Genomic DNA, 22960 nt, shown 5'->3' with positions numbered 1-22960 from the left:
AACCAAAACACCTAAAGGATGCCTTAAACTTAACATAATACACACAGTCGTCCTATGTTAGAATTTACTAAGATGATCTTTTACGGTAGATATGGTATGTTGGAACTAAGGTTTTTCACGCTGCAGACTCAAGAGTTAACAGATTTGCAGCTTACGATACCCAGATGGTGATGGGACTAAAGGAGGGATACTCACATAACCCTTAATGCCTCACTCACCCTTCACATTTGGATATCTACAAATGAAAGTTCCCTTTACGATTTTAAAACATGTAAGTTCCTTTTCCCTTTGCCATTTAAATGGCTAGAAATTATGTGAGTGCTACCATTTACCAGCGCTAAACCAGGAAATCTGTGATTTTGTCTATATATATGCTGTGCTAACTTGTAATGGTTTCGTACATCACTGTCACTAGTGAGTCTCCCAGTGCTGGTGCCTTGACTGGCTGATGATCAGTATGCGAAGCTGGCTTAGTATATGGTGCACACTTATGTAAGTGGGCACTCTGCACTAATCCAGACACCACTTATGGTAATTTTAGCGGTCTTAGGCAACCTTGGAAAGCTCTCTAAGTGGTAGCTGTGGAGAGCAGCCTTCAGGCTTAGTCCAGAAGGAGTGTAAAGCAGCTTATTTAACCAGAACATAATCTTACAGGTATAGATAAAGTGAAAAAGAACCATACACTGTATTTATAAAAATAGGTATTTATTATAAGACACTCACTAACGCATACAGCTATCTCCAGCCGGAGAAATGCACAATGCACACAATGCTTTAAAAAAATAATCAGGTAAGTAGCATGGATGCTCAGTGGTCAGCAGGGAGAGACCAAACCATATACTAAAATAGTGGTTTGTGAACTAAAACTCGAGTCAAGACTTTACTCAGAAGTAGAAGTGCAGGGGATCCAAGGAACTACCCGAGGTAAGTAACCAGGAACCCCACAGAGGCCGTGTGCAGAGTGGGAACTCCACTGCGGGTTCAATAGAAGTCAAAGAGTAAGTGGGGGTTGCAATTTTACAGAAGGACCCTTCTCAGTGGACCCTGAAGAAAACCAGTGGAAGACAGAAGGTTGGAGAGCCACCCCACCCGTGGTTACCCTAGGAACCAGGATACCTACACCAGGGAAGCCAGGTGCATATGTGTGAAGTGGCGTCGGAAATCGCTGTCGAACTCAATGGAGGACTTTAGGAAGATGCCGCTGCTGGAGAAGGTGAAAGTGTCCGGTGGATCCCAAAGGTGGATTCAGGATGAGAAGTACCTGCAAGCAGAGGGGACAGAGTCTTTGCCCACCGATGTTGAGTGTTGCAGGAGAGATAACGGTGACCTTGTAGCTGCAGTTGTAAGCTCCAGGCGACACTGTGGAAGACAAGGGGCCATTTCCGAGCGGTCCTTGTCGGATGTCGAGAGTTGATTGGTCGGTGTCCGTGGAGAGCCCCAAAAAGCCTTGGCAACTGCAAACAACATGGAAAGCGAAGAAGGTGCAGTGTCACGACCAGCAAGGTCCAGGTGACTCACCACAAGCAGGGGATTCAAGGCAGTCCCGAAGCAATCAGGAGAGCCTGCAGAATTCAAAGATGACCCTCAAGAGGACCCACAGGCCAGAGACATTGGAGTCGCAAGAGGACCTCAAGCAGCTCACCAATGATGCAAGCCCACTATATAAGAGTTGCAGTGAGGACAAAGATCTAAGTCACTGGAGATGCTTGAGGCTGGGGCTACTTGGAGCCCGAAGATATTGGTGGAAGGAAGCCAACAAGCATTTGCAACTGCAAGTCAACGCAATGCACAGTGTTTATTTCCTGCACCTCAGACGAGGGATACTGGCTTCAAACTTGGTGAGAGGACACCGCAGGCCTCGAGGGATGTGAAGAACCACCACCTATGTTGTTTTGGTGTCTGTGGGAGCCCAGGATCAGCAGACCAGTCAGCTAAGTTGCAGTGCCTGCAGATGCAGGGAAGTGGCTCCTTCAGTTTAAGGGAGATTCCTTCTGGTGTCTTGGATGCCCACAGTCCTTAGAAGGATCCTGTATGGACACACACACAGACATTGCAGCAGACGAGCAGTGCGATGGAGATCAGGAGCAGCAGGAGTCTTCCCAGTTGCAGCCTTGATGCCCAGAGTGAAGTCTAATGAAGTCCAGATGCCCAGATAGTCGAAGTGGAAGTGGTGTCTTGAAATTAATCTTGTCCCACGACGAATCTAGGGACCCACCCACAGGTAAGCCCTTAAGTACCCTAAGGAAAGGGTTGGGACAATTCAGGGCTCCCTCCCAGTGGAGGAGTTAGACAGTGGGGAGGATACTCCCATGTCCTTTGTCCAGTTTTATGCCAGAGAGGAGCCAACGACTCCCTGAGCTCGTTTGAACTGGACTATTCCTGGAGGGCACCAAGTGTGCTCTACAGGCAGGCTGAGTGGCACTGGCAAGCACTCCCACCAGGCCCCAATACACTAAACCCTGTGTGGGAGGTGGCCACACCTCCATGTGACAGGATACCTATTGTTCTGCTTTCCCCTGCTCAAGCTTGGCTCAGTAGCATGAGAGCACAATTGTGTCTGTGGAGTGGAGTGGAGTGGTGTGGCTCACTGGTTAGAGGTGGCAGACCGGAAGCAGAAGTTGGCCCGGGACCAGGGTTTGATTCCTGACCCGGCAGAGTCGTGGACCAGGGTCAGCGGGCTCGATAATTCTCGCCTCTGTGCCTACTCTAACCAGGGGTCCCACTCGGCAACTCTGGGCATTAGCTTGCCTAATCTCCACAATGGCCCCATCAACGCCGGGGATGCCTGGCTCCACCTTGGGGATTCCCAGCAGGGACTATCCCTCAGGGAAAGCCAGGACGGGTTCCCCAGTGGTATACAGCGCCAGGACGCCGGCTGGCAACAGTGCGCTTTACAAGTATACACATTACATTATTATTACATTATTCACATTACATTACATTTAGTGTCTCTGATTGGCAGCAGCCTTGTTGTGCTGTCCGGGTCTAGAAGACGGGTACTGGGAGCACTGACTTGTTCCTGGAGGAGCATTACAGTGCATGGAATCATACCTCCCACACCGTTTATAGTGTGGGGGAATGATTCCAACAGGACAGGGTTCAGTAGAGCCAGTTTAGAGATGGTCATCAGTAATGATGCATGGCCACTCTATGTATCGTAATGTCTGATGCACTTACAACCTGGGAGAATGGACTCTGAAGGTTGTAGGGGTCTCCTGCTCATGCAGGGGCACCCTCACACTTATAACCAAGCACCCTTCCCTCAGGACTGAAGAGCCTGTCATAGGAGTGACTTATAGGTTTTGAGTGCAGTGACATTCCAAATAAGAAAACATATCTTTTGTGAGAGGTGCAAGCATCAACTCACACAGGCTGCGATGACAGGTCAGTAGTCATCGTTTAAGTGGAATCCCATGGGTGGCATAATACATGTTGCAGTCCAAGGGAGACACCTAGTATAACTGTTCCCTGGGTACCTTAGTACCATTTACTAGGATCTTTCATGGGTCCACCAGCAGCCAACTGTACTTACCAGGGTCAATTTAGAGAGCAAGCACAGTTACTGGGGCCCTAATTAGCAGGATCCCAGTCAGACTAGTCAAAAACATACTGACATCAAACAAAAGTGGGGTTAACCATGAAAGCAGATCTTACTTTCCTACACCTGCACTTAAACTTACATGGTCGGTCCATTTTCTGATCCCCTTTAATGTTATTTCTACTATAACTTGCTGCTCACAAGGTCTGTCTGGTAAAATGTCCAGACCTTGTCATAAAATCTCGGATGATCAGTTTAAAGAGACTTTACAGTCTACCACCTCTAATTTGGGAGGAACCCTAGATCAGTACTTGGCCTGCTTCAATAACTGGCAGTTCAATGCTCTGGATATTCTTGCCCCCCAAAAATCCACCACTTCTAAAAGGGCCAAACCATCTCCCCCATGGTACCTCTTCAAAAAACTAGAGCAGACGTTAAGATCCTCCTATGACAAGGATGCAGCCCTGAACAGTTATCACATTTCAATTTGCAAAGCTTTAAAATCTTTCTTTGATACATCCCTTTTAGAATCCTCTAATAAACCCAGAAAAATATTTTAAGTTGTCAAACCCTCCCTCTCTCCTAAAGCAACTAAGAATGTTCTTTCCCCCTCAATGGAGCTATGTGAAGATCTCTTCAATTTATTTTTAAGACAATTCAGGCTATTTATGAGCAATTACCCATGTAATCTCCAAGGATCAGGAGGTGGTGTCTCTTTCTCATTCTGGCCTTTACTCACAAAATGTTACCACATTTCCTTAAAGAAATCAGCAGCAGAACTTGGGAAATGTACATCAAGTTCCCCTTTTGACCCCAACCATCATTTTAAAATATGACTCTCCCATTTAAAACCCCCTCATAAACAAAGTTCTGAATGACTATGGACTGGGCTGTTGTCCTCAAATGTTGGAAACAATCCATTTTATTCCCTCTGTTAAAAAACCCTCCTCTGATCCTAGAGTACTTAGCAATTTCAGACATATCTCTCGCCTGTCACTTTCTGGAATCCAATCTTCTGCTGCCTGATTGCCAATCGGGCTTCGGCGTGGGATGCAATCTGGAGTCTGCCCAGGGTTGGATTGGAATTGAAAATCGGCCCAGGCACGCAAAAAAAAAAATCGGCCCACATTTGCTTACTCACTCCGCAAATCACTGCTTTGACGTAATCTTATAAAAAAAAAACTTTAGGAGTGGGGTAAAAAAAATGCACGCGTTAGTTCACAGTGGTGAAACAAGTTAGGCCACTTTTACTCAGGCCCCCTGCCATCACTCAGTATGTGCACTCATTAATGGGCCGGCCCGCGAGACAAAAGGAGTGACACCTCCTACTAAACAGAGGTAATGAGCGCCCATCTGCCTCTAAAAAGGCTACTCAAACACCCACTGGGCCGCTGGCTGTGTTCGAACAGTAGAGACAGCGTCCAAATGGCCCCCCAGACTGCTAAAAAAAGAGGCCCACAACAGCACTCGGACACTGGCCCCTCGGGCATTGCTCTAATGCCCGCGTTACCAATCCGACGCTGAGTCTGCCCTACTAGACGTTTCCCAATTTTGTGAAGGAAAAACCTTGATTTATATTCAGCAGTCATAGTAATGCTACTTGATCTATCTTCAGCATTCAATACTGTTCCCCTCTTCATCCTACTTAACAGACATATGGGAATTGGCATCAGAGATCAGGCCCTTGGGTGGCTAAAGTCTTGTATCGAGGATCGCTCACAGGCAATCTTCCTGCCCTCTTTCACTTACTCCTCTAAACTACTTGTTAGGGGCGTGGCCAAGATGGCAGAATGGTAAGACGCATTCTCCCGTCCCTCTGCTCCCTCCGGGCAGATCTGGGTGATTCAATAGTGCTCAGAGGGGGTCTAGATGCAGGATTGCCTCAGGGAACAATCAGTGAGACAAGGAGTCTCGCCTTGATGTGGTTTACCGGAGCCTTGGAGTGGTTGTGGCGCCTAGAGAGAGACAAGCAACCCAGCGCAGGAACGGGGCCGCACTTGCATGGTTCACCGCCGATCAGCACGGCAGACCGCGAGCGACATAAGAGGGATGCCGTGGGGTGGACCCTTCTCCCCCAACATTCGCAGCAGCACTGAGAATACGGCTGCACGACCAAGACAGGCAGCGGGAGCGGCCGCGACCAGGCCAGTACGGAGAGGTCCAGAGGCCCCTGCCTGGCAGGGTATAGTATTAGGCCCACCCTGGGGAGATCCGACACAGCCATCAACCTCTCCTCCTCCCCTGGTGCTCCCCTGGTAGATGCCTATACACCACAGAGACAAAGATGTACCCAGAAGCTGGGGTGTGGGCTACAGCAGCGGCCCGGGGCGACAGAGGTTGGAGCAAACGGGGCCTCCCTTTACTTGCTCCCACTTTGAAGTACAGACAGCGGCCCGCCCTTTGCAAATAGGAGGTGGAAGACAGAGCTGGGGACTAGAGGGCCCTCTGGTGAACTCATGTGGGCAGGAGCAGCTAGCGTGGCTGCCCTAGAGGGCTACCGCAGAGTGTGGGCCCCGGGGGGGGGGCTATGGAGACGGCCCGGTTAGACCGGGTGCGGTTTGTGACCACCCGAGTGCGCCCCCACATGCCATCTTACAAGCATCCAGCTGCCCCTGCTGCTTCAGTGATGTGCTTCAACAGCGACTCGGGCAAGCCCTGTGGATGCCCAGGCGACGGACGGGTCCACGGCCCGCTTTGGACAGCCTCCCGGCTGAGAGTGGGGAGGACCCCCCCTTCCAGAGCAGCGGAGAGGAAATATGTTCCCTTAAGTAGCATCAGCTTGATGCGGACGGCGCAAAGGAACTTGGAGGGGGCACAACCTGTGGAACCTAGAGCCCGATTACAGCAGGGGAGGCCTGAGCTCCGGGATATACCTGAGATACCAGGGCGGAAACTGACTGACTGGGTGGCGCAAGAGATTGGGCCCTAGCAAGATTACTCCAGAGCCCTGATCACAATATCTGGAGCCCTACCACGACTACCTGTGGAGCCTGCGGAGCCAGCAGATTAAAAATCAGCTGAGGAGGTGGAAGGAGTCACCGGCCTCGTATATAGTGGTTTCCCTCTCCTGCCCAGGACACATGAATACCAGAGACCCACAGGTCACATCCATAGCTACCAAATGCACCCTGTGAACTATGCCCAGAGTAGACAAGGAGAGGGAGGAGAGAACTATAGAGGTATCTCCCAGCCATGGCAACAGGCAGACCGAAGGACAGATCAGTCAAGAATATGCTCCTAAAAACGCCCCAATCCGTAGACCTACCTAACCAAGGCCCTCCAGCAACGGCGGAGGCGGGCAGAGGGGTGGAAGAATCCATCATTTGCTCCTTCTAGGAGTCCCACTTCGCCTCCCTGAAGGAAGACCTCTCCAAAATTAAAACAACAGCTGTCTGTGGACATAAGAGAGGTAAGGGGTGATGTGGACTCCCTGGGAGAGAGGGTCAGTTCCTTAGAGGATCACAAGTCTAACCCGGCGAAAGAGCTCGAGAGCCTCCAACAGAAAGTCATCAGCTTATGAGAGCAAAACTTGGACCTGCAAGTGCACACAGAGGACTTAGAGAATAGGTCTCGACGCAACAACATTCGAATACGCAGCATTAAATCAGGATTGGAGGATACCGATATCGAGGCCATGGTAGTGGACATGTTTCGCACGGTTCTCGGCGAGTTCGCTATTAAGCTTGACCAAACGTACACAGTAGGACCTCGGCGAAATGCCTCGGCTCCTCCAGGAGATATTCTTATCCACGTCCATGACTTTCAGTTAAAGGAACGGATACTATGTGCAGCCACAGACACTCCTGGGGGAGAATGTTTGCATTGTCAGCATTCCGTCCATCATTTGTTTGCTGTAACACTCCTACCTTTAAAAACAAAGACCAGAAACCTGCTTTTACCAAGACCTGGCTACCTCAACCCTATTGAAAAGGAAAGCGTTTCAGCCCAGAACTGCACACCTTTGATCTATTGGAGTGGCTTATTGGTGGGGTCACCCATTTAGACTGATTTACACTCACACAATGGGGAACTTTGCCAACCTCGCTCGGTTGCAGAGGCCAGCAAGCTCCTGGACATTGCAGAACCTATGGAGGAGGGGGCACCGCCAAGTAAACCAACTAGGAACAGGAGAAGGGGCTCGGATGGACTCGGATCAAGGTCTCCTCTGGCTCAATGAAACTGGATTCAGCCACCATTACCAAGGAGCGCCAAGCAGTCCTGGGGTCCCTCATCGGGAAGCATCAGGCGACAGACACTAGGAGTAAAAAGAAGTACCAAGTGAATTCTGTGCACTCCCCTCTGCTAGCATAGTTTTCTGATGCCTGGTTTGTCCAGGGGAGCGGTGAGACACTGGCCACAGGAACCCTACCGACTTCCCTTTTCCCTATTAGGAACCGGGACTTAGTCCTCGGACCACATACTCTCCACGATGTTGGACTTCAGTTCCTTGAGAATTTCTTGCAGGAGCTTTCTTGTTGGGGTTTTCTGTTCTTTCTTTTTTACTTTTGTCTCCTGGGTCATCTACCTCTATTGTCCTACTCATCGCAGTGACCATCCGGGAATAGAGCGCGCCGTCCACCCCTGGGGGCAACATTTGGGAACAGACGAGGGACCACCAGCTCATTTCACAGGACCTTTTGGGATTTGACAGGCGCATTACATGAGGTTAAATTCCTTACCCTGAATGTGAAGGGTCTAAAAGGTGGGCAGTCCTGTTCTATTTGGAACAATCAGCTGCACAAATTTGCTTATTGCAAGAAATGCACCTGCTGACTATAGACACCCACCGACTCAGATCGCTAGCATTTCCTCAACAGTATTTTTCCTTGCACACTACCAAAACGGCAGGCATGGTAATTCTTTTCTAGCGCTCTTTCAGGGGCAAAGTAGGGGCAAAGCGGGCAGAGATAAAAGTTAGGCTCCTAGCTTTCACGATCACTATTAATAAAGCAACTACCCAATTGGCTCCATTTATGTGCCTAATGTGGGTCAGGAGGCATTTTTTTGACGGGGGTTGAAGGATCTCGCCGCCTCTCCGGATAGATTGCTTCTATAGGGCGGTGTTATTAATCTAGTGTTCGATAATCAGTATGATCGCTCTGCACATCGTCACGGGGTGATGGGGGACCTTACACAAGTGGGGCGGGAGTGGTTGAGCGATTTGGGTTTAGTAGATATATGGTGCTCCATGCACCCTAATGATCAAGACTATACCTTTTAATCACATGTGCACAAAACGTATGCTAGGATTGATTATTTTATTGGTTTGTGTTCCCTGCTGGCCCACACACAAACTTCAGAAATCAAGCCGCAATCACATTCAGATCATGCAGCGCTCACCCTCATGCTTAAATTGCCCCTCCCTGAACAATTATCGTTCTCCTGGTGACTGCGTGATACCCTGCTACATTGCCCAGAAGTGATAAAACGCCTGGCCAATGCAATTAAGGAATTTCTTACATTGAATGATATTCTAGACACTCAAATTATCACACTGTGGGAAACACTGAAGGAATGCGCGAGGGGAGAAATTATAGCTATCTCTACAACCGACAATAAAATCAGGAAGGAGAGACGGAAGGACCTTACTGCTCAGGTACAAGAATAAGAACGTATTCGCAAGTGGACGGGAGACCCAAGAGAATCGCGACAGCTATAGTCGGCCCACCGACAGCTCGCGCTCATTGACCTCGACAGAGCAAAATATGCTGCACTCTGTCTACGTCACTCTTTCTACGTGGGGGGTAATCAATGTGGGCACCTCCTGGCCAACAAACGCCAGACGGCTGCAGTTCATGCAGTGTATGATGAGGCTGGTAACAAAGACATGAAAGACAGTGCTATAATCCGTGAGTTTGGGGATTTTTACGCCAAACGGCACACCACACAACCCTTGACAGAGCAGGACTCATTCTCTTACGTACAAGAAGCTAACCTACCAAGACTTATCCCAGAACAGGCGGCTAGCTTGAACAACCCAATATGAATCAAGGAAGTGATCTCTGCCATATCTTGCCTGAAATTGCACAAATCTCCAGGCCCGGATGGCTTTTCTAATATCTTTTACAAGACCTTTTGCACATCGCTCGCCCCTATTTTCACTAGATTATTTAATGCCATAGGGGACACGGGTGTCCTCCCCTACAATGCTTGGGGCCTCAATTGTAGTTTTTCAAAAACCAGGGAAGGATGTTAGGTTTTGTGCCTCCTACAGATCAGTTTCACTTCTAAATGCTGATTTGAAGCTCCTCACTGGCATATTGGCAGCAGACCTAGGCCCAATGATGCCAGGGTTGATAGATCCTAATCAGTCCGGTTTTTTAGCCACCATTCAGTGCAGTGACAAAGCGAGAAGGTTCCTTCACCTTCTAAAAAAAGCACAGCACCAGGACACGGAACGGGTCATGGTATTAATCGATGCCGAAAAGGCTTTTGATCGGGTGGACTGGGGTACTTGGAGGTCAACGTGGCGCGATTTGGGGTAGGGGCCGCTTCCTAAAATGGGTTCTTAGCGGGTACAGCAAGCCAACGGCCACAGTCCGAGTTAATGGGTGCTCTTCTAAACCTCTCTGAATAGCAAGGGGCACATGAAAGGGGGGCCTGCTCTCACCATTGTGTTTTGCGCTCTACATGGGGGCGATGGCCCAGAGAGTGCGGTAGAACCGCAGATCTTTGGGGTGCGTTTCGGGGGAGACTCTCATGCCATAAGCCTATACGCCAACAACGTAGTTGCCACATTGGAAAAGCATCAGACGTCTAGCCCTGCCTTTTTTGCAGAGCTGGAGGGATTTGCAGCAGCCTCTGGCTTCAAAATCAATGTGGCAAAATCTCAGGTTATGGGGCTTTCTCTCCATACGCCCACCAAGGAGGCTTTAATACGCTCATCCTCGTTCCACTGGGATGAGGGACCTTTCCCATATCTAGGGATTCCGCTTACCAAATCCACCCACAACACAGCAGCATTGACCTTTAAGTGACTCCTGTCCCAGGTGCGAGGGGAGTTGGGCAGATGGGGACCCTTCGGCTTCTCTTGGCTGGGAAGGGTGGCAGTGATCAAAATGAACATTTTACCCAAAATCTTATAGATGTTTCCAACCCTTCCAGTGGCGACTCCCTCTGGAATTCTTAAAAGACTACATAAGGAGATCAGCTGGTTCGTATAGGCTAATAAGAAGCACTTAGTGAGTAAAGAGCAGAGCTATAGACCACCTAGAGAGGGGGGTCGGGGATCCCCAATCTGACCCGCTACTTCCAGGCCACCCAGTTGCATGTTCTTTTGGAATAGTCGCACAGCGAGTCGGAGAAACACTGGCTCTTTATGGAACGAGTGCTCGTGGGTCGGGCTGTGTGGGGGTCCCCCTTCTACGTACGTCACAGCGCCCAGAGTGTATATATAATTCGCCAATCATTAGCACAACTTTGTGAGCATGGGACTCCACTGTGGTTAAGTGTGATCTAACCTCATTCCCGTCACCCCTTACTCCCATAATTGGGAATGACAAATTCTCCCCCAGACTAGATTGGAAAGTGTTCTGTCATTGGGAGGACCAGGGGTGTCGATCCATTGGGCACAAGTTCGATGTAGAGGGCCCCCTAACATTTGAAGATCTCAGATCCGCCTATGTCCTGCCAGAGTCTGAGCCCTATTGCTTCCACCAAGTGAGGCACGGAGTGATGCACCCTCAACTACCCTCTGGGGCCCAGAGGAACTTAACATCCTATGAGAAGTGCCTTCCCTCTTGACAACCAACACGCTATCACTGAACTCTATCACATGCTGCGGCCACCAGAACAGGTGGACTCCACAACACGGCAACGACGACGGGAGGCCGAACTGGGCCGAACACTATTGCAGGAAGAATGGGGCTATATCTATCACTGAGCGCGCCACACAGCACGGAACGTCTCTAGCATTGAGACCGCAACAAAAATAGCCACCTATTGGGACCTTACTCCACCCAGATTACAGAGATACAATCCCAGCAGCCCCGCACATTGCTAGAGACATCGTGGAGAGGAGGGTACTCTAACTTATTTACTGTGGGAGTGTACACGCCTTTCAGAGTATTCGAAGCAAGTCCTGTTAGACATTGATACTCATTTTCACACACAAATCCCGCCCTTCCCGGCATATATCGTCTTAAGTTTATCTAACAAGATTACCTTCCCTCTTGAATCTTGCAGAGGCAGGCAGATGGGGTTGGCGCAGGGAGAAGCACTCGAGAACATACTAACCCACTGGGGCACTGATAGGATTCCAACACATAAGGGCTGGCTGGGTAGGTTATGGACAGTGCTGGGCATGGAGCGCGTTACACTCACACTACAAGGAGAGGGGGCCTTGTTTGCAGACTACTGGAGGCCTTCTTCTCCATACTTAGTACAGACATGAGGGAACTAACCTGCCCCAAGTATTTGTGACTGTTACGGCTCGTGGACCTCACACAAGACCCTATCCCATCCACTGCCCTGGACTCAGAGAAGGAGACGCCACAAACTACCAACTAAGCATCTAAGGCAGGGGGGCCAATGTCTGAGAATGGAACAGAGGGAGTGGCGTCACGTAATAGATTAGGACACAAGAGACCTTTTTCCTTTTCCTTTGGGTTTTTAGTTCGCTTGTCAGGAGGGAGGGGTGGGAGGGTAGGAGTTGGGACCCTTAATTTAATTGTTCTTTTGTAAAATTGTTAAAAGATGTGCATTGTCTCATTGTTATATCTGCTATGGTATCTACGGCATTGTTTGTTCTAATAACTCCAATAAAAATTACTTAAACCTAAACTACTTGTTGATGTGTTCCTCAGGGTTCTGCGCTTAGCACCACCCTTTTTAATATATATCTTGAACCACTAGTGAAACTCGTGGAGGCATGAGGCATGCAAGTGGTCTCCTATGTGGTTGATACTCAGCTCTTCCTTGTCTTTCAGGAGGACTAGCTTGTGAAGTTGAGCTCTTTTTAATTGTGCCTGAAGGCAGTAGTCGAATGGATGAATGAAAGCAGCCTCAAGCTTAATTCTGAAAAAAACAAAGTTGTCTTCTATGGCAGCAAGACAACTCCCGTTCCTAGCAACTGGTGGCCGGTAGCAATAGGTGCTTCCCCTCATCCAGCCCTTACTGTTAGAAACTTTGGAGTGAAACTCAACTCCAGTCTTTCCTTTAAACCCTATATCAAGGCAATTTCTGACTTATGTTTTGCAACATTGAAGTCACATAGGAGGATGCTCCACCTTATCCCGGTGGACTCTCATAAGACAATCATCCATGCACTGGTCAATGCCAAACTTGACTATGTGAACAGTTTGTATTTAGGCCTAATTCCCCTGTGCGCCTCTGCATATACATTTTTGCCTACTTCCAGGAAGCTTCCCCTTTTTTGCATGGTTACCACACACTATTTGCTTGATGAACAAGTTACTTACCTTCGGTAACACAAATCTGGTAGAGACTCTATCTTGCTGCAGATTCCTTATGTTTGAATTTTCCAGGCATCAGGCTGGTTCCAGAAACTTTTGCTGAGCAATACCTCTTGTGCTCGACGTCGGGTGGCTCCATTCGGCTCTGCGTGTTGTCAGAGGCGTTGATAGCATCGGTTATGACGTGGCCGTGCCTAGGCGCCAACCAGGCGTGCAGACGTCAGTACTTTTTGTATTTTACACGCCAGAAGCGCAGAGCCACAAAGTAACTGACGTAGTTGTGTGCAAAAACTAGGGCTCTGATAGGGGAAACAACCCTAGGCCTACTACATTAGTCCACAAAGTGGAGAGGCATGGGTGGGGCTGTGAGGAATCTGCAACTAGATATAGAGTCTACCAGATAATACGTTACCGAAGATAAGTAACTCGTTTATCTGATAGAGACTTCTAGCTGCAAATTCCTTACCTTTGAATCAGATACCTGAGCCATACCAACTCAGCGGTGTGTTGTGGACTCATGACCTAGACTAAGAAGTCTTGAAGGACTGAACGGGCAATGTGCCCGTCCCTGCGCACTTGACCATCTAGACAATACTGTTTTGCGAACGTGTGCAATGATGCCCACGTTGCCGCCTCACAGATGTCTTGGACTGGGACACCCCGAGCCAAGGCCATAGTCACAGCCTTTCCCCTGGTGGAGTGGGCCTTTAATCCCTCAGGGGGCTGCTTCTTTGCCAAGGCATAACATATTTTAATGCAGAGAACGACCCAGCTAGAGATGGTCCTTTTCTGCACTGCCCTTCCCTTCTTCGCTTTCATATACCCCACAAAGAGTTGGTCAAGGTAGAACGACAACGCTCTTTTTGGGTCCAGTCGGTGGAGACGCTCCAATTTCTTAGAGGGATGTGGGGGAGCGTAGAAGGTGGGCAAAGTGATGGACTGCCCAGATGGAATGGAGTCACAACCTTGGCAAAAAATATACCCTGGTGCAAAGTACCACCTTGTGTGGAAAGGACATAAGATAAAGAGGCGAGCTGGATGGTGCCTGCAATTCACTCACACACTGGGACGAAGAAATCGCCTCCAAGAAGGCTGTTTGATGGTCAATAGCTGGAGGGGACAATTGTGCAAAGGAATCACACATCAAGTAAGTAAGGACCAAATTAAGGTCCCACTGTGGTATAACAAAGGGTGTGGATGGAAACAAGTGAGCCAGCCCTTTTATAAATCTATTTAAAATAGGAGACTTGAAGAGAGAGGGCTGGTCTGGAAGCCACAAAAAAGCAGACAGAGCAGAAAGGTAACCCTTAAGAGTTCCCAAGGCAGAGCTCGGTGGGCAAGGGTTAGAGAGAATAAAAGGACTGTAGAAAGAGAAGCAGAAAGAGGGTCAATGGACCTTTCTGTACAGTATAAAACACATTTCTGCCCCAGCAGGCATATATCGTCTTAGTGGAGGGACGCTTGCCCCCCAGAATAACATTACAGACTTCGGGAGAAAGATCAAAAGCTATCAACTGTCTAAATATTTGCGAGGCAACAGATCTTAGCTCCATAGCGCAGGTGTGGGCGACACTGGAGATGATGCTAGCTAAGAGGAACATTGCCCAACATTGGAGGGGGGCGACAGCACCTACTCACAAGGACTGGTGTAAAGAAATGGACAGGGCCATGGTGGCAGAAAAAACTGTATATGTGCGGAGGAGTTGTCCAAAAAAATGGATTAAACTGTGGGGTGGATGGAACACCTACAGAGGGGGACTATGTGAAATGCCAAGGCTGCTTCATGAACTGTAACTGTCTTAATGTAAAGAATGCTAAAGTGTGTGCTGCCGGATATGCCAGCACAATGTGTGTCCGTAGATATGACGATCCGGCAATACGACTTATGCTATTTGTGGTGATACGTATTATGATGAACCTGAATGATGTAATTGTGGCATATATGTTTAATTAACAGATTTAAAAAAAATATATATATCAATTGTCGCCGCTCAATCTCCATTCATGGAGGTGCAGAGCTGACAGGTTTCGGGTGGAGTACCCTCCCCTGTTGCTGCAACAGAAAATCCTCCCACAGGGAAGCCTGATCAGAGGATCGACACTCATGCTCAGAAGCTCTGGATACCAGACTCTCCTCGCACAGTCCGGTGCCAGAAGATTGACTTGGGCCTGGTCGTTCCTGATCTTCTTCAGTACCCTGGGCAGGAATGGTATGGGTGGAAAGGCGTACAACAGGCCTGAGTTCCACTCGCGAGGGAACGCGTCGCCGAGCGATAGCCGCCTTGGAAACTCCAACGCGCAGTATGGCTGAGATTGTGAGTTCTCTTCGGAGGTGAACACATCTAACCAAGGTTCACCCCACTGCTTTAAGAGACTTTGCACCACCTCTGACTTGAGATGCCATTCGTGATCCTGAAGGCATCGACAGCTGAGATTGTCCGCAAAAGAGAACCTGCCAGGTGTTATAACACCAGGAATATGCCCTGCTGTTCCAGCCATGTCCAGAGACGCAAGGGCCTCTCGACAAAGGGTCCACGACCCCACACTGCCCTGCTTGTTGCAGTACCACAGGGTGGTGGTGTTTTCTGTGAACACCTGCACCAGCTTCCCCTTGACAGAGGGAAGAAATGCCTTCAAGGCCAACCGAATCCCTCGGAGCTCCAATACATTTATGTGGAGTCCCGCCTCCGCCGGAGACCAGTATCCCCTGATCTCCACCTCTCCCATGTGGCTGCCCTATCCCAGAAGTGACACATCCGTCACAACGGTGAAATCTTGTTGGGGAAGGGAGAGAGTTCCGCCGCAGACCCAATCGTGGTTAGTTAACCACCACTGCTGATCCTTCTGAGATCTGAACCACGTCGGTGAGATTTCCCCGATGCTGTGCCCATTAAAAATTCACATCCCGGGGGGCGCTAGAGGGCGCACAGCGGAATGGCTGCCTCCTGAGACAGCTCCGCCGGCCAGAGGCGAATAACGGACACAAAAGGCATGAAACGAAGCTAAACGTTCTGAAAATGACAGAAAAGTGCATCGGAAGGTGTAAGGAGCACGATGGCACGAGTGGACTGCTGAAATGAGTAGTACCCCGTCAGTAAATGACCTTTGCAACTGGCAAGTTGAGTACAGGTCGGCAGTTAACATGGCGGCGCAGTGTTAGCCAGAAGAGGTGAGAACTCTCGAACATTCGACCAGCGTAATACCGAGCTGCACAGCGCCAGACGGTCGAAACAAGAGATGGTAAGCGCGCTGTGCGGACCAGGCTGTAACTATGACTGGTGTGCGAAAAGTACTATAATTATCTATTGGTGTGGAGGAGTCTAAAGAGCCCCGTTGGACACTGCACATAACATAATTATCATAAGACTAATGGATGCTAAATGATGCCGTGACAAACACCATTAGAGGCGCAATAACGTGCGGAGTGTATACCCCAACACGACCGACTGGATGTTTTGATCAGTGGCGCGAGATTGCACGGAATCTATGTGTAGCCTGAAAACTCAAGATGGCGGCACAAGCACACTGATGAACTGTGGAACGCACGGTGTGTTTAAATGATAACTAACGAGGGGCTGAAGTGGGGAAAAAAACAAAACTATACAGTGCATTATTGTTGGCTGGTGATAAGGCGCTAATGATTTGAGTCCCGGCTGCGGCCAAGCGGATACGGGACGATCGGCAACGCTGTGAATACAATTGCAGTAACAAGGCGCAAATCGAGAAGGTACACTTACGCGCGGCCCCGGCAACCATTGCCGCCATTGCAGAAATATCAACTGCGCAACGCGCATTCCGACTACGCTACACGCCAGCGTGCAGAGCGACGAGGGGAGTATGCAGAATCACCTCAGGCGGCGCAACGGTGTTATGTGATGCTATGGGGACATAAACAATAAAAAACGAAACACAGCATCAACACGACGATCACTCGAAAGCTGCGTCACAGAGCACAGAATAGTGCGCTTGGCGACGAGAACCGCTAAGGGAGCGTTACAGACCTGGTGGGGTGCACTAACAGCTGGTGGTATAACATTGTACATAGCGCACCCTCTGCATAAGGCCGAGTGCGGGTGATAAAGTGGTAGCGGTGACTATCACTCGAAGAAGATGGGGAAGCCAGAGAAAGTGCAATCGAAACTACCGTTCGACCATAAAAAGGCCACCAAGGGATATACACCACCACCAGACGCAGATATGGAAACAGATGCTGACACACAGAACACTATGGAAGTGACACTCAGGGCCATCCATAAAGGTTTGCAGGACGTGCATAGTAAGCTAGACTCCATCACGCAAAGAGTCGATAATATGGCTGTAAAGCTCGACAAACACGGGGAGCGGCTGGATGAGGCTGAGATGCGGCTGTCAGCAGTGGAAGACGAATCCCACGCAACGACGCAAAAATGCACATAGATGAACAGAATATTAGAGGTCATTAAAAGCAAGTCTGAGGAGTTGGAAGCGAGGTCCCGAAGAAATAATGTACGCATAGCGGGGGTTCCAGAGTCTACCAACACAGGAAAGATGGAAACTTATGTGGAGGAACTGCTAAAATCGATCTTTGGGACCGACCAGCTGTCCACGGTCTATATCGTTGAACGAGCGCACATGACACTTGCACCTAAGCCAAAGCCAGGTGCCCCTCCACGCCAAATCGTGGCGCGTCTGCTCAATTACAGAGATCGAGACATAATACTGAAGTTGGCGAGAGAAAAGCAAGTAATTGAGCACCAGGGTAATAAGCTGCAATTCTACCCGGACTTCACCGTCAATGTGCAAATGGCAAGAAAAGAATTCCAATCTGCGAAACAGAAATTAAGAGAAATGGATGTCGCATATGCGATGCTGTACCCAGCAAGGCTGAAAATCACTAAAGACGGAAAATCTGTAATATGTCAAAATCCAAAAGAAGCGAATGACTATATAAAAAAACTGGGCCAACGGAGAAGGGAAAAACGACGTTAGGAGCAAAATCAAGACTCTGATTAAATCACTGCAGTCCAGAAGACCCAAATCATACCATCAAAAGATCTCAATATGCTGTGAAACAGGTAATAGACGATACTACATGCTACCCCAGAAGGACGGCGATGGACGAACTCATGGATAAGAAACTATGCCACGAACGGCTCACATATAAGTCGAACACTATTCCGCCGACAAAGAGTAAAGACGATGCTATAAGGTAACTTTGTTTAGGAGTCGGTTGGGTGTGATACACGTAATGTCTGCAGGACTGGAGTGGTGAAATATTACACAACGCACAGACTGTAGCGAGACGGCTGGAACAATTTGTTGCTGCATATTGCCTGTGGCTGTAGCCTGTGAGAGATACCACGCGTATTAAGTACTGTTAGACTTCAAGAATAATTGTTTGTGTGTTAAAAACAGCTAGCCAGGAGACTACTATACTGATGCCTGTTAGGTTGTGATGTGTCGCACAGGAAGTTAGAGGTGGGAACACATGGCGTTACTACAATATATATCAGAGAATGGGGTAACACAAAAAAAGCGACCAGCGTGTAATGCTGCACCTACACTATACATACCACTCTGGCCACTACCACTATGTTGGATGCCGTCGTGTGACCCGAGCGGACCCCCCTATGATCCGCTCGGGTCACAATATGGTACAATGTTCAATTTTGTTGCACTAAGGGTATGGCTTTGGCATGATTGGGGTGCTGAAGTGGGTGGGGGGAGTTGGGGAAAGTTGGATTACAGAACTGTATTTGAAAAACACTGCCGGACTCCATGAGAATCACAAATCACTCACTATATGCTATGGACTAAATACGTCGATAACTGTGACAAACACAGTTCTTACCAATATACAATTGCTAATTTTACTGTATAGATCTACTGATGGATAGGAAAGTAAACAGTTTAAGATTATTTTCCTGGAATGTACGTGGCTTAACCAACCCCAAAAAAATAGGACAAGTCATGGCATATTTAACGCGATTACATGTAGACATAGCATGTCTTCAAGAGACACACTTGGATCCGCATACGAAAACACACCCTGGACAACGATGGGCGGAAGCTACTTATAGCGCCACTTACTCTTCTTACTCCAGAGGGGTTACCATATTGATACGTCGGGGCTTACAGTTCAGACTGGAACTAACGCATACAGATAGTGAGGGGAGATATGTCATTCTAACAGGCACTCTGAGAGGGCATAGGATTACCCTTTTAAGTATCTATGCTCCAAATATAGACGACCCGCAGTTTTATACAAACATTTGGACGATGCTAGCAGACCACCCAGAAGTACCAATACTATGGGGTGGGGACTTTAACATGGCGCTTCATGAGGAGGTTGATAGATCCAAAAACTCAATGGAGACGCACAAAAGGGCATTACACGCATTACATGACATACTGATAGATAGACAGCTAATAGATCTATGGCGCGTAAAAAATCCCACAAAACAAGAGGCGACACACACAACAGCGGCTTTTAATAGCTGGTCTAGAATAGATTACTGGATTTGGTCGCAGGAGGTGTTATGTTGGATGGAAAAGATAGAAATCTCCCACGGACACTATCCGACCATAGCCCGGTACTGCTCACACTTAATCTGCCTGACTATATACCCCCTCCGTTCAGCTGGCGATTTAATGGGACGGCCCTACAAGACGGATGTTACAGAGACACAATCAGTAAAGCAATAACAGAATATTTTGAAATCAACGAGGTCACAACGAAAGATGCTGGAATACTGTGGGAGGCTTTCAAAGCTACGATGAGAGGGGTTTGTATTAGCACTAATGCAGGCATATTAAAAGACCTACGGCAGCAGTTGATGAAAAAAGAAGCTGTAATTAGGAAATTAGAATTGGACCACACTGAGACGCAGGATCTAACCATTCAGGGTAAAATTAGGATCGAATTGTCAGATTATCAAAAACTAGTAGAGGCAGAACTGACCTACATACACAAGCGACAGGTAGCGAGACGATATGGAGAAGCGGGTAGACCTGGTGCGACGCTAGCAGCTAAAATATGTGGGCAGAAACCACCACCAATGGTAGAGGCGGTAAAGGACAAGCATGGGGAGCGGAGATATGACGCACCGGGTATATTAGACGCATTTCGACATGCATTTGGTAGAATATAAGAAGCAGACAAGACCGCTACAACGGACGAAATAGATGCATGCTGTGATACGATAGCGCGGGCATGGCTATCTGATGCGCAGAGAAACTACCTGTCCCAACCAGTAACAGTGGAAGAGGTCACTGAGATAATTAAGACACTGCCAAATGGCAAAGCGCCAGGTCCGGACGGAATTACTGGTGAATTTTATAAGGCATTTGTAGATCAACTGGCCCCACACATAGTGGCTATGCAGGGAGATGCACACGAGAAGGGTGTACTACCAGCCTTCTTGAGGGAAGCCATGATTATAGCACTATTGAAACCAGACAAAGACCCGGAGACATGTGACTCTTACCGGCCACTATCATTAATTAACGTAGATTCCAAGATACTGTCTAAATTATTAGCTTCAAGACTGCAGGTTTTAATGACGAGACTGATTCTCCCTGATCAAGCAGGGTTTATACCCACCAGGTCGACTTCCCACAACACCAGAACCCTGTTTGCCCTGGCACACTACCTGTCCCCTGAGACGAAGGCAGCGGCGGTATTGTTGGACGGATCCCTGATGAAATATCGACTACTAAAACACCGACCTACAAAAATATTGTTGCGAAAACATCGAATACATAAATATCATCACCATAAACTTAAACAAGGATTTACACAATTATCGAAATTTTAATATCGACACTTTTATTATCGTTTAAAAAATGATCAACTACATAAATATCGACTACTAAAATATCGACTATTCTTTACACAACATTACAACCAACACAAATATCAATAACACTATTATCGACATAATGACTGCCTATTTCTAAAATACAAAAAAAATCTACTTTTTTCTTTCAAATTAAACACACATTTCACTCAACATAAACATTAATTTATGATCTTTAACTTTTACATTAAATTTAATTAACTGATATAAAATGATGATATACTTAAAATTATATAAATATTTTCTAAATACAATAAAAAATAGAAACTAACTTATTATTTCAAATTTACAATTTTTTATTTTTACCAAAGATTTTCCATATACATTTTTTTTATTATTATAAAGAAATAAAATAAAACACATACAAAATATATAAATATATATACTACTACTAAATAACAAATTAAAGTGACTCATAAAAAAATAACGGTTCTCAAATTCAAACTACACTTGTCAACCAATGAATTAAAAAAAAAAATCGTTACACCAATCAAATTCAAGAAACACTTAACTTACTACTATATAAACAATTATATACTTTACTAAAACTACCTTCTTTGGATCAAACTCTGAAAAAACTGATACTTTGCTGAAGAGGAGAGCATACTCACCTACAACAACTACTACAAAAGATTATACTACAACACAAATAAGTAAACTCCCATTTTATTTATGATTAAATTCTCAAACTACTTAGCTAAACTCCCTAAACTAAAATAAACATCTCTTTTTAATGTAAAATATACATTCCTACCAACAACAGCCACTATTAAATTTTTCTTTTTAATTAATGTGGCTTAGTAGCATCTACATAGAAATTAAATCACAAAAACAAATATAGTTACCTAAACTTTAAAATAACGTAATATTGTATGACCTATACATATATACAAATATAATATACAACTAATACAAACACTTATTTTTCCAGATTCTACTAACTTCATCGACCAAACTACATCTACGCTTACTACAGCTTCTACAAACTTAAGTAAGTCTACAAACTGTTAAAATTATTTAAAAGAAAAGAGAAAACAATAAGTATCAAACTATATTATTATTTACTAGTATTCTCTACCTCTACCACAGGAATTTCAAGAATCAAAGTCAAAATATAACAATAAAATACAACTGAATAACAGGAAATACAACATTGTAAGTACATTTTAAAATTACTATTTTCACCTACACATTGAAATAATTCATTTACATATGTACTTAAAACACATATATATGTCTTCACAGATCTACCCTAATAATGGCAGAAGGAGCTACTTTTATTACATCTCAAAAAGGAAAAGTAATGCTGAACTACATGGGTTATACCTACACGCAAGAAAAAGTGAACGAAAATAAAATACATTGGAAATGTAGCAAATATTATTCTACGGCATGCTATGGCAGAGCTACTACTGTGGATAATAATGTTGTAAATGTACGTGAGCATAACCACCCACCAAATGTCACTGAAGTTGAAGTACGAGAAGCATTAGAAACTCTGAGAGAAGCTAGTACAAGCGCCCAAGAAACAAGCACCACAATTCTAAAAAATTTATTGACCAAAGTCCCAGAGCACGTAACAAGACAGTTACCCTCAATTCCCAACTTAAAAAGATTAATAGCTAAAACTAAAAGAGCATCTGACCCAACTCCACCTACACCCCAAACTTTTGAAGAAATTAACATATATCCTGAATATACAATTACCCATAAGGAAGATACATTTTTATTGTACGATAACAAAAGCCATGACAAAAGAATTCTACTTTTTGCAACAAATAACAACTTGCAAAAACTAAAATCATGTGAAACTTGGATGATGGACGGAACTTTTAAAGTTTGTCCCAAACCTTTCTATCAACTTTATACAATCCACGGTGAATACCAGGAAACTAATATCCCCTTAATCTATACATTGCTGCCAAATAAAACAAATGCTACCTACATAGAAATCTTAACAGCAATCAAAAATATGACAGATAATTACTACCCACAAAGAATAATTATAAACTTTGAAATAGCTATGATACAAGCTATTCTAAAAATATACCCACACAGTGCAATACAAGGGTGTTATTATCACTACAATCAAAGCATCTGGAGACCTTTACAAAAATCAACCTTAAGTGTAGAATACTCAACAAGCAGCAACTTTGCTTACCAGATAAAAA

The 22960-nt window shown here is 46.5% G+C and overlaps 1 protein-coding gene across 7 annotated transcripts in view; it reads right to left on the bottom strand.

The window, feature by feature from the left end:
* Positions 1-22960, bottom strand: part of LOC144773616 (transient receptor potential cation channel subfamily M member 2-like) — a 4189411-nt gene that overhangs the window by 2522582 nt on the left and 1643869 nt on the right. The window lies entirely within an intron of this gene.

This window comes from Lissotriton helveticus, chromosome 8 (assembly GCF_964261635.1).
Source record: "Lissotriton helveticus chromosome 8, aLisHel1.1, whole genome shotgun sequence".
Taxonomy (NCBI): domain Eukaryota; kingdom Metazoa; phylum Chordata; class Amphibia; order Caudata; family Salamandridae; genus Lissotriton; species Lissotriton helveticus.
Note: the sequence above shows the minus strand (reverse complement) of the source record. Positions and strands in the feature narration are given on the sequence as shown.